At 34.6% G+C, this 19,133-nt stretch overlaps 1 long non-coding RNA gene across 1 annotated transcript in view; it reads right to left on the reverse strand.

Moving 5' to 3' along the window:
• Positions 1–19,133, reverse strand: part of LOC144578688 (uncharacterized) — an 867,227-nt gene that overhangs the window by 533,939 nt on the left and 314,155 nt on the right. The window lies entirely within an intron of this gene.

A 19,133-nucleotide genomic window follows, 5' to 3' on the forward strand; every position in this document is an offset into this window, starting at 1 on the left:
TCATGGACCTTAAAGACAGAATTTCTTATAATAAAAATCCAATAGAATCTCAACTTTTTTTTTCTTTTTATAACAGGACAGAAAAAATATAAACTTAGTGGCCCATAAGGTTTAGTAAAAATGTAATCCTGATCAGATTTACATTTCAGATTTTTTCAACATGAAGTTACTTACTACCTGATCTCTCATGAAACATTAATATAGTAGATCCCTGATTCCTTCTTGCAATTTTATTGATAGGCAAATTAGATGTTCCAATAATTTTCTCTGAAGTACTATTTCTAAATCGGTCCAAAGAGACAATAAATTGTTACCTAAGATAAACTAAAAGAAAACCTGACTATCAAACAGCTTCCATTTTTCAAGTCCTAATTTCCTAGGCTTTCTTCCATCCTCTCATAATTGCCATCCTTGATTTTACATGTAAATATAAAAATCATGCTGATTTAAATCTTTTTATTTTGTGAGGAAAAGTTCAAAATGGGTAAGAGCTGAATGATACCTCGAGATTTCCTCAGTTAATATTTCACTATCTTTTGTTACTGTGATAAAATATATGTAACATGAAAGCATTTTAAATGTTTCTAAGTGTACAGTTTGCTGGTATTATGTATATTTATATTTTTATACAACAATCACCACATCCATCTCTAAAATACTTTGTATCTTCCCAAATCGAAACTCCAAACCCATTAAATAATAATTGCCTATTTCCTCATTCCACATACTCACTGTCCCTGGCAACCTGCATGCTATTTTTTATCCATATGAATTTGACTATTCTCAGTACCTCCTATAGTTGAAGTCATGAAGTAATTGTCCCTTTGTGGCTGGCTTGTTTAAAATGGTGTTTTCTCTTTATTATACTGGCAATGTAATGTTTTCAAAGTTCATCCACGTTGTATCATGTGTCAAAATGTCCTCTTTTTTAAAGTCTGAGTAATATTCTATTCCATACATATATCACATGTTGTTTATCCATTCACATATCTAGGAACACTTGGGTCCCTCCTACTTTGGGTTATTGAGAATAATGCTGCCATAAACAAATTATCTGTTTTAGCCTCTGTTTTGAATTCTGTTGGATATATGCCCAGAAGTGGAGAGCAGAATCATGTGGTACATATATTTCTAATTTTTGAGAAACTGCTATTGCCCATAGCAGCTGCCCATTTTACATTATCACCAACAATGAATAAGGGTGAATGTAAATGAACAAGAAATAAATAATTGGCAACAATCATTTATCTGTGCACTTACTTTTTTATAATGGTCTATCACATCATAAAGGATGTGAACTATAATTTTATGGTTTTGATTTTTATTTTTCTCATGATTAGTGATGTTGAACATCTTTTCATTTACTTAATGACAAGTTACACATCTTTTTTAGAGAGTTGGCTATTCAAGACTTTTGCCCATTTTCTTAAATGAGATTATTTGGTTTTGTTTTGTGTTATTGAGCTGCAGGAGTTCTTTTTATAACCTGGGTTTTGACACCTTCTCAGGTATATGATTTACAAGTATGTTCTCCCAATCTGGTGGGTTGCTTCTTCACTAAGCTGGTAGTGTCTTTTGATGCACATTTATATTTGATGTAGTTCTGTGTATCATTAAGAATTTGTTTTCATATCTTGGTAAACCTGATATTGGTCTGAGATAACATGGCATCACTATTGAAAGTGATTCTTCAATGGTTTTTCACTGAACTTCACATAAAGTCTACTTATGGTTTTGAATGTAGTCACTGAATATATTGGTTACACTAACCCTTTTATTTGATAATAATAATAAATAGATAAAATACAACATTTTTTAGGCACTGAAGAATAATAAATGCACTAGATTACTGTATTAAAATTATAGTAAAAAGTAAAAGTGTGATTTATCTCAGGAATCTAAAGTTGATTCAATATCTGAAAGTCAACTGATGTAATTCATAATATTAACAGACTCTATTAGACAACCATGACTATATTTTAACACCCAACAGACTATAATAACAAACTAAATAAAATCATGACAAAATTTTATCACCTCAAAACTTGCTAAAAATGCCCTTGACAAAATGCAAAACCAAGTCATGATGAAAAACTCTTGAGAAACTGGAAATAAAGAACCTGGCCTCAGCATTATTAAGGACACCTGAAAAATAGCAATAACAAATACTACAGTGAATATCAACCTAATGATGAGAGAATGAACATTTTCCTCCCCAGATCAGAAACTCCTTATGAATGTCTGCCTTTCACACTTTTATTCAAAATTGTATTGGAACTTCTAAGCATTGCAACAAGGAAAGAAAAGGAAATAATTGACAAAAAGATGTGAGAAGATAGAAGAAAAATACTCTGTCCTCATTCTTAAATGACATGTTTATTCATATAAAAATCCTAAGAGATTTACATTAAAATCTACCAAAACTAATGTGAGTTAATAATGTTTCAGAGTACAATGTAAATATGTTTTTAAAAAAAGTATTTCTATAGAATTGTAGCAAACAATTTAAAGTTAAAATGGAATTTTATTTACAGTGTCACTGAAAGTCATAAATAGTTGAAAAAATATTTTATGTTGAATATGAATGAGATAATTTTTATTGTTTTTATTTTTTTTAAGATGGAGTTTCGCTCTTGCTACCCAGGCTGGAGTGCGATGGCGTGATCTCGGCTCACCACAACCTCTGCCTCCCGGGTTCAGGCAATTCTCCTGCCTCAGCCTCCCGAGAAGCTGAGATTACAGGCATGCACCACCATGCCCAGCTAATTTTTGTATTTTTAGTAGAGACGGGGTTTCACCATGTTGACCAGGATGGTCTCGATCTCTTGACCTCATGATCCACCCGCCTTGGCCTCCCAAAGTGCTGGGATTACATGAATGAGATAATTTAAAGAAAATACAGTGTAATTGACCATTTACATTCATTAACTGGATGAACATTTTTAAAATAAGCATTGATAAAGATTTAACAAAACCCCAGTCATTATTCCATCAATCTTTTTTTTTTAATTGTACTTTAGTTTCTGGGGTACATGTGCAGACCATGCAGGATTGCTGCACAGGTGCATACATGGCAAGGTGGTTTGCTGCCTTCATCCCCCTATCACTTGTATCTGGTATCAGTATCTGGTATTTCTCCCCTCATTATCCCTCCTCACTCTCCCCATCCCCTGCTGTCCCTCCCCTGGACCCTCCCACAACTGACTGCAGTGTGTGATGCTCTCCTCCCTGTGTTCTAATTGTTCAACATCCACCTATGAGTGAGAAAATGCGGTGTTTGGTCTTTTTAAACATAGAAATTGTTAAGTTCATGTAAAATTTATAGAAAAATACAGAAAAATTGAATACCAAAGATAGTCTTAGAGAAATAGAAGATTTTAATTGAACTTCTTTTCCACTAACATTTCATGTAATTTTGTAATTGTTAAATTTAGATCTATTTTATTTTTTGTTTTTGGCTAGATTCTCTGTCTTTTCTATGTACTTCTGTCTTTTTTAGTATCATTTGAATAATTTGTAGAATTCCATTTTAATTTCTCTACTGGCTTTTAGCTCTATCCCATGAATTACTTTTTAATTGCTTGAGGTAGTAAAATATCAATTTTTAAACTTTACACTCTATTTAAACTTAATGTTGGTCTAGATCCTATATGATGAAGCAACTTTGCAATTTTAGGTCTATTTAATATTCCTATCTTTTATGTTAAATTATCACATTCGTTATATATACATATACTATGTATACATATATTACATTTATTTTTGGCAGTTACTTTGTAAGTACTATGACTACCTATATAATAAACTGACAATTTCCCTTTTGTGTTCTCCGATATAAACAGAGAAAAAAAAATATATATATATATATATATACACACACACATACACACACACACACACATACTACAGGTTTTCTGGTGATGAACTTTTTAGTTTCACCTATTTGAAGATGTGTATATTTGCCTTCGTTCTTGAAAAACACTTTTGATGGATATATAAATATCGTCTAGGCAGCATTTTTCTGTAAACCTCTTTCCTGTTGCTTTTTAACTTCCACAGTTACTAGTTGGTCATGCAAATTGGTGTTTTCTTTTATGTAACTTGCTGTGTTTTTTATTTGCTTTCAAGATTTTATTTTACTCTTTGGTTTTCAGCCTTTTATTGATGTTCATAATCATGTTTCTTTTTATATTTACCCTTCTTTTCAGGATTTACTGAGCCTTTTAAATCTAAACATTAATGTCATTTATTAAGTTTGAAAAGATTTTTACTATCATATCACCAATTGCTTTTGTTTACTTCATTCGTTATCTTTTCTTCTTTGACTCAAATTACATGTCATAATTTGCCTAATATTGTTCCACAGACCCCTCAGTCTCTGTTCATTTTTTTATCAATCTTATTTCTCTCTTCTCTTCAGTTTCAATGGATCTGTCTTCATGTTCAATTAATAACTTCTATTATTTGCATTTAGTGTTTAAGCCTTCTAGTGACTTTATTTTAGATACTGAATTTTTAGTTCTAACATTACCATTCAGTTGTTTTAGTTTATAATTATCAGCCAAAATCTTCTATATTTATTTTTTGGAAGTATATTTTATCTACTTCATTGAACAAATAATAGGTGATATAAATATGACTTGTCTGCATATTCTAATAAATGATTAATCATGGGACTGGTCTTTATAAATCAACTATTCTGTGGAGACTAGATTACATTTTCCTACTTTTTGAATGTTATGTGATTAGGGATTGTGTCTTGAAATTGTGAATAATATTTTACAGAAGTGTTGAATTATATTACACAACCCAAAGAATTTTGATGTTTTCATATTTTTGGCAATTAATGTGTCCATATTCTAATAATTGCAAACTCTGTGTCTCAACTGGCAAACCAAATACAAGTTCATTTGCTTACTCTTTAGTTGCACTGCCTTGATTCTGCCCTTACAGATTTATGGCTCAAGTGTTGTTAGCAAGAAACATGGGCAAGAGAGGAGGACTCAAGATGGCGCTGTGAGAACAACCCAGGATTGGAGCTGTCATTGAATCCGCAAAGAGGTGAGTCGGAGTTGCATTTCCAGACTGATCTTTGTTGCCCACAGAACAGGGAAACTCCCAAGTGTAAGGGAGACATGGGACGCCAGGCAGTAAGTCTGCCTGGTGAAGCCAGCAGCCGGGGCGGTGGCGGCCGGCCCTACCCAGCAATCCCCACAGGGCGTGCTTGTCCGGGTGCCCTGTTGAACCGGCAACCTGAGACTTGAGAGGGCTGGACTTGAGACTGAATGAGACTTGGACAGTAGGCCAGCCCAGGAGATTGCAGGGACAGAGCATTCGGGGTACCCAGTGGGACGAACAAAACCGTGATTTCAAACTATCCTGAGCAGACGGTCGGAGATGCTCTGTGGGGGAGGGGCGTCCACCACTACCGAGGCAACCAGCCCCAACTGAGATACACGCCCACTGCTGATGCAGCCAGCCGTTGCCGAGGCAACCCGTCCCTACTGAGAAACACGCACACTGCTGACGCAGCCTGCCATTGCCGAGGCAACACGCTACAATGAGGAGACTCCGCCGCAGGGCGTGGTGGAGACTACAGCAGAGCCTGCAGGAACAGGGCAAATCACACAAGAGCAGGGCGGAGACTCGGCAGGCAAACAGTGGCTAGTCTGCCTCCTAGCTGGGCAGGACACCTCAACGGACATCGAAAAATAAAGCCCGAACCCCCCAACACAGAGCACTTGAGAAAAAAAGGGATTTTTTTAATGAGCTCTGTTGCAGCAGAATCAAACATAGCAGCCTAACAGCCCTGAATGAACAACAGAGCTCACAGCTCACAAATTGAGCTCCTAAAAAGAACAGACTGTCTCCTCAAGCAGCTCCCTGACCCCTCTATATCCAAAAGACTGACATTTGGCAGGCATCATCCTGGAACAAAGATAGCAGAAAAAGAAACGGGTAGCATCCCTCACTGTGCCACAGCTGCTAGAGGTGTACCCCAGACAAGCAGGGCCTGGAGTGGACCTCAGCAGACGTACAGCGAAGGGGCTAGGCTGGTAGAAGGAAAACCAAGTAACAGAAATACTTCATCATCAACAATCTGGGTGTCCACTCAGAGAACCAATCGAAAAGTCAGCAACTACGCAGACGACAAGCGGATAAACCCACAAAGATGGGAAGAAACCAGCGAAAAAAGGAGGAAAACACCCAAAACCAGAACACCTCACCTCCTAGAAAGGACCAAAACTCCTCACCAGCAAGGGAACAAAGCTGGACGGAGAATGACTGTGACGAAATGACGGAATTAGACTTCAGAAGGTGGATAATGAGAAACTTTTGTGAGATAAAAGAACATGTATTAAATCAATGCAAAGAAACTAAGGAACTTAAAAAAAGATATGAGGAAATGATAACAAGACTGGATAACTTAGAGAGGAATATGAATGAATTAAAGGAGCTGAAAAACACAATACGAGAACTTCACGAAGCATGCACAAGTTTCAATAGCCGAATTGACTAAGCAGAAGAAAGAATATCTGAAGTCGAAGACCAACTCAATGAAATTAAACGAGAAACCAAGATTAGAGAAAAAAGCACAAAAAGGAATGAACAAAGTCTCCAAGAAATGTGGGACTATGTGAAAAAACCAAACCTACGTTTGATAGGTGTACCAGAAGGGGACGAAGAGAATGAATCCAAGCTGGAAAATACTCTTCAGGACATCATCCAGGAAAATTTCCCCCACCTAGCAAGACAGGCCAACACTCAAATGCAGGAAATAAAGAGAACACCACAAAGATATTCTGCAAGAAGAGCAACCCCAAGGCACATAATCGTCAGATGCAACAAGGTTGAAATAAAGGAGAAAATACTAAGGGCAGCCAGAGAGAAAGGTCGAGTTACCCACAAAGGGAAGTCCATCAGACTCACAGCAGATCTCTCGGCAGAAACACTACAAGCCAGAAGAGAGTGGGGGCCAATATTCAACATCCTTAAAGAAAAGAACTTTCAACCCAGAAGAAATGGATAAATTCCTGGACTCCTGCATACTCCCAAGCCTAAACCAGGAGGAAGCTGAAACTATGAATAGACCAATAACAAGGTCAGAAGTCGAGGCAGCAATTAAGAGCCTACCACACAAAAAAAGCCCAGGTCCAGACGGGTTCACAGCCAAATTCTACCAGACACACAAAGGGGAGCTGGTACCATTCCTTCTACAACTATTTCAAACAATCCAAAAAGAGGGAATCCTTCCCAAATCATTTTACGAGACCAATATCATTCTGATACCAAAACCCGGCAGAGACCCAACAAGAAAAGAAAACTTCAGGCCAATATCCATGATGAACATAGATGCAAAAATCTTCAATAAAATATTGGCAAGCCGAATGCAAGAGCAAATCAAAAAACTTATTCACCATGATCAAGTAGGATTCATCCCGGGGATGCAAGGCTGGTTCAACATACACAAGTCTATCAACGTAATTCACCACATAACAGAACCAAAAACAAAAACCACATGATTATCTCAATTGACGCAGAGAAGGCATTTGACAAAATTCAACAGCCCTTTATGCTAAAAACCCTCAATAAACTCGGTATCGATGGAACGTATCTCAAAGTAATAAAAGCTATTTATGACAAACCAACAGCCAATATCATACTGAATGGGCAAAAACTGGAAGCATTCCCTTTGAAATCTGGCACTAGACAAGGATGCCCTCTTTCACCACTCCTATTCAGTATAGTACTGGATGTTCTAGCCAGAGCAATCAGGCAAGAAAAAGAAATAAAGGGTATTCAAATAGGAAAGGAGGAAGCCAAATTGTCTCTATTTGCAGACGACATGATAGTATACCTAGAAGACCCCATCGCCTCAGCCCAAAAACTCCTGAAACTGATAAGCAACTTCAGCAAAGTCTCAGGATATAAAATCAATGTGCAAAAATCACAAGCATTCGTCTAGACCAATAACAGACTTAAAGAAAGCCAAATCAAGAATGAACTGCCATTCACAATTGCTACAAAAAGAATAAAATACCTTGGAATACAACTCACAAGGAACATAAGGGACCTCTTCAAGGAGAACTACAAACCACTGCTCAACGAAATCAGAGAACACAAACAGATGGAGAAACATTCCATGTTCATGGTTAGGAAGAATTAACATCGTGAAAATGGCTATACTGCCCAAAGTAATTTACAGAATCAACGCTATCCCCATCAAGCTACCATTGACTTTCTTCACAGAACTGGAAAAAACCACCATGAACTTCATATGGAACCAAAAGAGAGCCCGCATAGCCAAGTCAATTCTAAGCAAAAAGAACACAGCGGGGGGCATCACACTACCGGATTTCAAACTATACTACAAGGCTACAGTAATCAAAACAGCATGGTACTGGTACCAAAACAGAGATATAGACCAATGGAACAAAACAGAGGCACCGGAGGCAACACAACATATCTACAACTATACAATATTTGATAAACCTGACAAAAACAAGCAAGGGGGAAAGGATTCCCTGTTTAACAAATGGTGTTGGGAAAACTGGCTAGCCATGTGCAGAAAGCAGAAACTGGACCCCTTCCTGACACCTTACACCAAAATTAACTCCAGATGGATTAAAGACTTAAACATAAGACCTGGAACCATAAAAACCCTAGAAGGAAATCTAGGCAAAACTATCCAGGACATAGGAGTAGGCAAGGACTTCATGAACAAAACACCAAAAGCATTGGCAACAAAAGCCAAAATAGACAAATGGGACCTAATGAAACTCCACAGCTTCTGCACAGCAAAAGAAACAGTCACTAGAGTGGATCGGCAACCAACAGAATGGGAAAAAATTTTTGCAGTTTACCTATCCGACAAAGGGCTGATATCCAGAATTTACAAAGAACTCAAACAGATTTACAGGAAAAAAACAAACAAGCCCATTCAAAAGTGGGCAAAGGATATGAACAGACTTACGAAAGAAGACATATATGAGGCCAACAATCATATGAAAAAATGCTCATCGTCACTGGTCATCAGAGAGATGCAAATCAAAACCACATTGAGATACCATCTCACGCCAGTTAGAATGGCGATCATTAAAAAATCTGGAGATAACAGATGCTGGAGAGGATGTGGAGAAAAAGGAACACTTTTACACTGTTGGTGGGAGTGTAAATTAGTTCAACCATTGTGGAAGACAGTGTGGCGATTCCTCAAGGCCTTAGAAATAGAAATTCCATTTGACCCAGCAATCCCATTACTGGGTATATATCCAAAAGACTATAAATCGTTCTACTACAAGGACACATGTACATGAATGTTCATTGCAGCACTGTTTACAATAGCAAAGACCTGGAATCAACCCAAATGCCCATTGATAATAGACTGGATTGGAAAAATGTGGCACATATACACCATGGAATATTATGCAGCAATCAGAAATGATGAGTTTGTGTCGTTTGTAGGGACATGGATGAATCTGGAAAACGTCATCCTCAGCAAACTGACACAAGAACAGAACATAAAACACCGCATATTCTCACTCATAGGCGGGTGATGAAAAATGAGAACACATGGACACAGAAAGGGGAGTACTAAACACTGGGGTCTATTGGGGGGAAAAGGGGAGGGCCAGTGGGAGGGGGAGGGGGGAGGGATAGCCTGGGGAGAAATGCCAAATATGGGTGAAGGGGAGAAGGAAAGAAAAGCACGCTGCCATGTGTGTTCCTATGCAACTGTCTTGCATGCTCTGCTCATGTACCCCAAAACCTAAAATCCAATAAAAAATTAAAAAAAAAAAAGAAACATGCACAAATGTCATTTGTAGAATTTGAACTCCTCCACTCTAAATCTGTGCTTTCCAGGATTTCTCATTCACTTTCTAACAACTGTGGTTATTCTAACTTTTCTTTGTTTTTTCAGGCTATAAAGATGGAAAGTTTTCTATCAGACTTTTAGCCCAACCATGTGGCACCTACTTGACTGTTTGTTCTCAGACTAAAAGCCATAAAATAGGTGATTTTGTGTGGTGGTCTCTTTTTCAGCTGTCAACTTTGGGCCAGAAATATATATATTTGTTTCATTCTCCAGTGCCTATAAGTTTTTTGCTCTTTTTTCAATTGAGATTTTAAAGTTATTCTATGGGAGGGTCAGTTTTAGTTAGAACTTCCTAAGCCATACGAAAGATATAACCTCTTATAAAACTTCTACTTCCTGATTTCAAGCTGCACAAAATATCTACAGTGATTCCTAGAGTATGGTATTGAACTAAGAATAGTAAAACAGATCAATGTGAATATAATGTAGAAATAAAACCACATGAATATAATGTAGAAATAAATCAACCATTATCAGCTGATTTTCAACTAAGGAGACACAGCGCAATGAGAGAGTATAGTCTTTAAAAAAAGGATGCAGATTCAACTGGATATATATAGACAATATTGGACTTATTAATAAATGCCATAATATACACAGTAATTTGTGATGGGTTATTGATTTACATTATAAGCTAAAACTACATAGATTTAAGTTTGTTTTTACAACTGTGAATAGGCATTTTCTAGAGAAGACAAAATAAACAGTAAATACAAAATAAAATTTACGAATTAGATTTCAACACAATGAAAAACTACTGCTCATTCAAAGATACCTTACAACAATTAATAGGTATTATGCATATGCCTGACAAAGGACTTGTATGCAGAATATATAAAGGACTTCTACATCTCAATATTTTAAAAGACAACCAAGTTAAAAATGCCAAATAACTTGTTCAGATACTGTAAAAAGGATGATATACAAATGTTTAATAAGCATATGAAAACTAATAAGTATCATCTTTAGTCATAAGGGAAGTAAAAAGTAAAAGGAAAATAAACTAAGACCCAGAAGAGTTTCTAAAATTATGAACCCAGAAGAGTTGCTACAATTGAAAGTTTTCCTACACGAAATTTGGCAAGTTAAGCAACTGGACTCTTACTTTTCCAGGGAGAGTGCAAAACAACCCATTCATTTTGGAATATTGTCTAACAGTTTCTTATAAATTTAAATATACTTAAACCCTAAGAACTAGCAATTATATTTCTAAGCATTTTATGATAATAAACTTCAAAACATATGCTCATAACAAGACTTGTAAAGCAATAATCACAGCAACATTATTTATAATGCAAACTGGAAAAATCTAAATTTCTACCAATAGAGAGTGAATAAACAAACTGTGTTACACTCATACAATAGGATGCTACCTGAAAAATAGAAAACAATTACCTTCTGCAATATACAACAACAGGAATAAATCTCAAAACCATTATTGTCAGTGAACAATGCCAAAACCAAAACAGTATACAATATATGATTACATTGATACGATATTCTGGAATGGGTAAAACTACTGTATTGTAAAAAATTATAACAGAGTTTGCCTTTGTGTGTATGTTTATGTGTGTAGGATGGGACACATACCCAGCAAGAGCAAGGAAGAATAGAATTGATGAGGTGATTTTAATATTTTATACATTAATGAGGGTCTGTTTAACATGAATATTTCCTTTTTCAAAGATACAGTAAACATCTTTGCATTTAAATGTTTTATATATTTTACTCCAAATTAATTGAATGAGCAAGGCGAGTAGATGGAGTCAGAGATTATGCAAACCTGCAAAATGATGCCAGTTATTGAAGCTGACTGGTACATGGGAAATATGTGTGTGTGTGTGTGTGTGTGTGTGTGTAAATGTATATCAGTGTGAATTTCTTCACAATAAAAACTTTAAAAATCAGTATGCCTATATATATTTTTTTAACTTTAGTTATGGCCTTCCAAGTCTGGCTTGATGTTGTCTGTTCATCATTTCTTGCAAATTTTGCTCTTTCAGTTACAATTCAAGCATCATATTGTTCTTTCAATTCTCTAGAATTGCAAAACTCTTCTTGCCTCAAAATCTTTGCATGTGCAACTGTTTTCACTTTTCAATTCTTATTTTAATTTCTAATAATAATTGTTATGGATGTATATTATTTGTACATATTTATGTGTACATGTGATCTTCTGATATAGGCATACAATATGTAATAATCAAATCAGGGTAACTAGGGTATCCATCATCTCAAGCATTTATCATTTCTTTGTTTTAGGAACATTCCAATTGTACTCCTTGAGTTATTTGAAAATATACACTAAATTAATGTTAACTAAATAGAGGAAATGGTTAACAGGTACAAAAATATAGTTAGAATAAAAATATAATGTTTGGTAGCACAATAGACTTTCTTATCTTTCTGAAACCATCCTATGGCTAGTTGATATACTTTTAGACAGATCTTCAACCATCTTATTTAAATTAAGTCTTGTGTTCTTTTAACATCACATCCTTATTGGCTATTTAAAAAATCTGTTGTAATAATTTAAGATTTACAAAATACAATTCAGAAATGCAGAAAAATGGATTTTATTTTATTTACATAATGGATGTTATAATACTCTTTAACACGTTAACTTCATGGCCATGAGGGTAGGTATAGATAAAACTCGTATATTTTCAATTCAAAAAACCTTAATTTATTAACAAGGACATGTAAATAACTCCACTTATATATAGTATTTAAAATATTCCTGGAATAGAGGTATTTTACTGTAATTAAAGTTAGCAGACTAAAGATATTTTTTATTTCACCTCCTCTATTTAATGCCTGTGCAAAACAACACAAGGCATAAAAAATAAAGAAAAAAATTCTCCTTTTAAATCAAGACATCAGCGTTGCTCAAAAAGTATTGATAATATTTATTAAGTATTAAAAATATGAAAGGATAGTTAAGAACTGATATCTGGCTCAGCAGAACTTGAAGAAAATGGATTATTACCCTAAAAGTAAACATCTTAATCCTGAAGTGCATAGCATCAACTCATAGATAAGAGTTACAAGATTTAGGGGTATCTCAGGCTATGAAGGTTGTGAAGGATATAGTCATATAGAACTACATCTTCCATATAGCAGTATAAGCAGTGGCTCAAGGAATTATATCCCAGTGTCTAATACCTGAAAAAATGTTGATATGCCTGTTGTTCTTCCTATCAGATAAAATCAAGAAATCCGCTAGTTATCTCACCTTGACATACAGTGTTCAGTAAAAATATATACAATGAGAATCCTAAATCCCTACTAGGAGATAGGGTCTTTGGGAGGTGAGTAGGTCATGTGGGCAGAGCTCTCATGAATGAAATTATTGTTTTTAAAGGGATTTCAGAAATCTTGTTTGCACCTTCCACCATATGAGGACACAGAGAGAAGCCACCATTTAAGAAACAGGAAGGAGTCTCTCATCAAACTCCAAATATGCAGGTGCCTTGATCTTGGACTTCTCAATTTCAAAAAATATCAGAAATAAATTTCTGTTATTTATAAGCCACTCAGTGTATAACATTTTGTTATAACAATTTGAATATATTAAGACAAACAGCAAATAAAAATTCACGTTCTCTCTAAATATTCAACTATTAAAACAAGTTACTTTTAAATATATATCATACTCCAGAGAAGAAATCACCACGGAAAATAGAAAATATTTTAACTGAAGAATACAATATAACAAAATGTATGAGATTCAACTAAAGACATACATAGGAAGGAAATTTATAGCTTAAAATGCATATATGAGAAAAACACATATCTAAATAAGGAAATTTTTCAATAAGTAATATAAATGTCTACACAAAATAGAAAAAAAAGAGCAAATGAAATACAAAGCAAACAAAAAAGAAAATAAGTATGAAAGTGGAAATCAAACATAAAACAAAAACAATAGATAAATATTAACAAAATTCAATTTTTAAAAAGACAGCAGATTTTATACATTTTTAGATACATTTATCCAGAAAAAAAATATGCAAATTATCAAAACCTGAAGTTGAAGAGAGGGACATCATAAGACACATAGAGAAGTTAAAAGTATCATGAGGTAATATTATGAAGAACATTTTGGCAACAAATTATACAACTAAAATAAAATGAATAAAACCCAGGAAAGGCACAAACCAGCAAAACTGACTCAAGAAATAAAGAATATGAATAGGCCTACAAAGCCAATACAATGAATTTGTACTTAAAATAAACCCCCCTCATAGAAAAGCCAGTCCAAGACCATGTCACTGCTGAGCTCTGTAAAATATTTTTAAAATAAGAAATAAAAATCATAAACAATCTTTTCTTTCAGAAAGAAAAAATGAAAGGCTACTTCCCAATTTACAATAGAACGTCAATATTACCCTGATAACAAAGCCAATGAAATTACAGACCAATATCCTCATGAACGTAGTCACATAATCCTTAATAAAATGCTAGCAAATGAAATAAAAAACAAAATATAAAAATGACACTATCACAACTAAGTGGGATATATTGCAGGAAAGACAGATAGGATAACCGTCCCCAATTCAGTTTATGTAATACATGATATTTGTAGAATAAAGAAGAAAAAAATCATGATCTTAGCAAATGCAGAAAATGCATCAGAGCAAATCTGACATCCACTTACAATTTAAATTAGTTGGGATAAATGTCCTCAAAATTATAAAGAACTGGTATGAAAACTCTGCAACTTACATTACGCTTATTGGTGAAAGAATAAATTATTTTTCTCTAAGCTCATAACAGAGCAAATACTTCCAGTCACTAGTTTTTTCAAAAGTTTTCTGAATCAATGCCAGGAAAAGAAAAGGAAGGCATCTGGATAATAAAGAACAAAACAAAACTGTGGCTAACTTTAGATGGCATGTTCCCTTATGTAAAAATTCTAAATAATCTAAAAGACCTAATAGAACTAATCAATAAATTTAACAGGGTCCAAGATAAATTGTTTTTTTTGTGAACAATCCAAAAACAAAGTTAAGAAAATAATTCAATTAAAACACCACAAATAATAAAATACCTAGAAATACACTGAACAAAAGAAACACACACTCGTACACTGAAATCCAAACATTACTGACAAAAATTAAAGAATAGGTAAATACAAAACTTTTACGTTAATGTGTAGGAAAATTCTACAATGTTAAGATGACAACTCTTCCCAATTTAATCTGATGGAATCAATAGAATTCTTAACCAAAACTTAAAGGTTTTTAAATAAAAAGTAATAGCTAATCATAAAATTAATATGAAAATAAAAATTACCAAAATTAACCAAAACTATTTAGAAAAAAAAACAAGCTGGAGGATTTTCACTACCTGGTTTAAGACATACTTCAAAGCCTACTATAAACTAACCATAATCCAAAGAGTACCGCATTACTGCAATGACAGACATATATAAATCAATAGAACAGAATAAAAAAATCCAGAGATAAACCTTTAAATTTTTCTTCAATTGACTTTTGACAAAGATATTAAAAAATTCAATGGTGAAAAAATCAATTAAAAGGATTTTGGAATAATTGGATTACTGTGCAAAAACACAAACTTAGATCCTACCTTATAACATTTACAAAAATTTACTGGAAATAAAACTTAAATATAGGAGCATGATTGCATATCTAGAAGACCCCATCATCTCAGCACAAAATCTCCTGAAACTGATAAGCAACTTCAGCAAAGTCTCAGGATATAAAATCAATGTGCAAAAATTATAAGCATTTCTATACACCAATAACAGACTTAAAGAAAGCCAAAACAAGAACGAACTGCCATTCACAATTGCTACAAAGAGAATAAAATACCTAGGAATACAACTCACAAGGAATGTAAAGGACCTCTTTGAGGAGAACTACAAACCACTGCTCAACGAAATAAGAGAGGACACAAACAGATGGAGAAACATTCCATGTTCATGGTTAGGAAGAATCAATATCATGAAAATGGCAATACTGCCCAAAGTAATTTACAGATTCAATGCTATCCCCATCAATCTACCAATGACCTTCTTCACAGAACTGGAAGAAAACTTCATATGGAACCAAAAGAGAGCCCGCATAGCCAAGTTAATTCTAAGCAAAAAGAACACAGCGGGAGGTATCACACTACCGGATTTCAAAATATCCTACAAGGCTACAGTAATCAAAACAGCATGATATTGTTACCAAAACAGAGATATACACTAATGGAACAGAACAGAGGCTTTGGAGGCAACACAACATACCTACAATCATCTGATCTTTGACAAACCTGACAAAAACAAGCAATGGGGAAAGGATTCCCTGTTTAATAAATGGTGTTGGGAAAACTGGCTAGCCACGTGCAGAAAGCAGAAACGGGACCCCTTCCTGACACCTTACACTAAAATTAACTACAGATGGAGTAAAGACTTAAACATAAGACCTAATACCAGAAAACCCCTAGAAGAAAATCTAGGCAAAACCATTCAGGACATAGGAGTAGGCAAGGACTTCATGACCAAAACACCAAAAGCACCGGCAACAAAAGTCAAAATAGACAAATGGGACCTAATCAAACTCCACAGCTTCTGCACGGCAAAGAAATAGTCATTAGAGTGAATCAGCAACCAACAGAATGGGAAAAAATTTTTGCAGTTTACCCATCTGACAAAGGGCTGATATCCAGAATTTACAAAGAGCTAAACAGATTTACAAAAAAAAAAAAAAAAAAAACACAAGCCCATTCAAAAGTGGGCAAAGGATATAAACAGACACTTTACAAAAGAAAACATACATGAGGCCAACAAACATATGAAAAAATGCTCATCATCACTGGTCATTAGAGAAATGCAAATCAAAACTACATTGAGATACCATCTCACGCCAGTTAGAATGGTGATCATTAAAAAATCTGGAGACAGCACATGCTGGAGAGGATGTGGAGAAATAGGAACACTTTTACGCTGCTGGTGGGAGTGTAAATTAGTTCAAGCATTGTGGAAGACAGTCTGGTGATTTCTCAAGGACCTAGAAATAGAAATTCCATTTGACCAAGCAATCCCATTACTGGGTATATATCCAAAGGACTATAAATTGTTCTACTATAAGGACACATGCACACGAATGTTCATTGCAGCACAGTTTACAATAGCAAAGACCTGGAACCAAATCAAAGGCCCATCAGTGATAGTCTGGACAGGGAAAATGTGGCACATATACACCATGGAATATTATGCGGCCATCAAAAACGATGAGTTAATGTGCTTTGTAGGGACATGGATGAACCTGGAAACCATCATTCTCAGTAAACTGACACAAGAGCAGAAAATAAAACACCGCATGTTCTCACTCATAGGCGGGTGTTGAACAATAAGAACACTTGGACACAGGCAGGGGAGCACTACACACTGGGGTCTGTTGGGGGGAAACGGAGGGGACAGAGGGGTGTGGGGTGTTGGGGAGAGATAGCATGGGGAGAAATGCCAGATATAGATGAAGGGGAGGAAGGCAGCAAATCACACTGCCACGTGTGTACCTATGCAACAATCTTGCATGTTCTTCACATGTACCCCAAAACCTAAAATGCAATACAAAAATTAAAATTTTAAAAAATATATAGGAGCTAAAATTATAAAAAATAAAGAAGAAGAACTTTGTGATCATAGGTTAGTTCAGGTTTACATGGTGATCACTGAATATATTTAAACAATAGTCAGTGCTATATAAATTTTTAGAGAATCACTACCAGATCTAGCTGAATAACAAATGTTAGATATTAACATTTTTGAAAAATAACTAAAAACCTAAACCACAAATTAATTTAGTTTTACTTTTTTTTTTGCATAGGATTAATACTAAACTGCTGGAATACTGAGAAAGTTAAATTGGCAGGAGAATCTCAGATGGGGTAGTTGATTATGCCATCATAGTCAGTAAGAATGAGCTTAATTGGACTGTAACGTTATTTGGCAAATGAAATGTTTTTATCCCTGTTGAAGTGTGGACAAAGGCCATATTTTATTCAATTGAATAAGATATGTGGTACTATATTTTAATAATGTAGGCTTGTCTACCATAAATTTAGCTTATTCTGTCATTACCAAAGCACATTCTATTTTTTCTCCTGTACTATTATAAATTAGGATGTAATCAATTTATTAAAAGAGAATAGCTTAAGTAGTATAATCTCTTTCTTTGTCAGACTTTCTTTCTAGATTTATGTAGATTTTCTGCTTTCATCTCTGTGATGACAGACACAGCATAGGAAGTAAACGTCATTTCAGCTAAGAGATATGTGAAGAAAGTTAATATATATTTTAATTAAATAGTTTATATTGTAAAATGCTTCATCAAAAATTTACTGTTGTAATTCTGGAGACTACATTTTTGTCCCAAATGGTGACTATTCCTGTTTACTCTCTAGAGTCCAATTGGAACTCACCAGTGTTGGCACTGTCTATTTTAACTAACAGAAGTCCAGCTGTAGAATTAGTATAAACACTGCTCTGTTGACTTAAATTTCTAGTCTTATTATTTTTTAGGCACATGATCCTCTTATCAATTATGATGTATATGTTGTGATTGCAGTTTTACAGGTAAAAAAACTGAGGTCTGGGAAAAGTATCAAACAAAAATTAAATTTAACAGCCAGATAAGTGGCCCAGCAGGGCCTATATCAAAGTCTTTCTTTCCACATCAAAATTTGAAACAATATGCAAGACCATCTTTTATGAATGGTTATTAAACTCAGATGAATTAGTATCTATAAAATAAAGAAACATTAAATGTCACCATAGAAATCCATATAGAAAGAAACAGAGAGAGGCTACTTGATTCTGTCTGTGTTCTTGCAGGTATTCTTAATATTCCAACATATTAATATTCCAATATTCTAATTCTTTATTCTGTCTCTATTCTTACAGGTATTCTTAATATTCCAATGTAGTCAGAGTCCAATTCCCAAACCACTCTCCAGATATTGAAGCTGCTTTTCAATTATTTTTCCAATCCTATTGGTTAATTAAAAAAACATGATTTTCCAATATTCATCTTTTAACTTTTCTAAAATTGCCCATTTTTTTATTGGACTGTTCATTTTTAATGCTTTCCAGAGTCTCTCTGAAGTTGCTGTGTTGCCTTAAAAGGACAAGATTTATAGGTTAGTTTATATCATGATGAAAGGTAATATTGATCACAATATTGTTTAAGTCAACCTGTCCAGAAAGAACAGAAAGAATTGATCTTTGTTAAGCTTGATCCTA

Source organism: Callithrix jacchus, chromosome 12, assembly GCF_049354715.1.
Source record: "Callithrix jacchus isolate 240 chromosome 12, calJac240_pri, whole genome shotgun sequence".
NCBI lineage: Eukaryota > Metazoa > Chordata > Mammalia > Primates > Cebidae > Callithrix > Callithrix jacchus.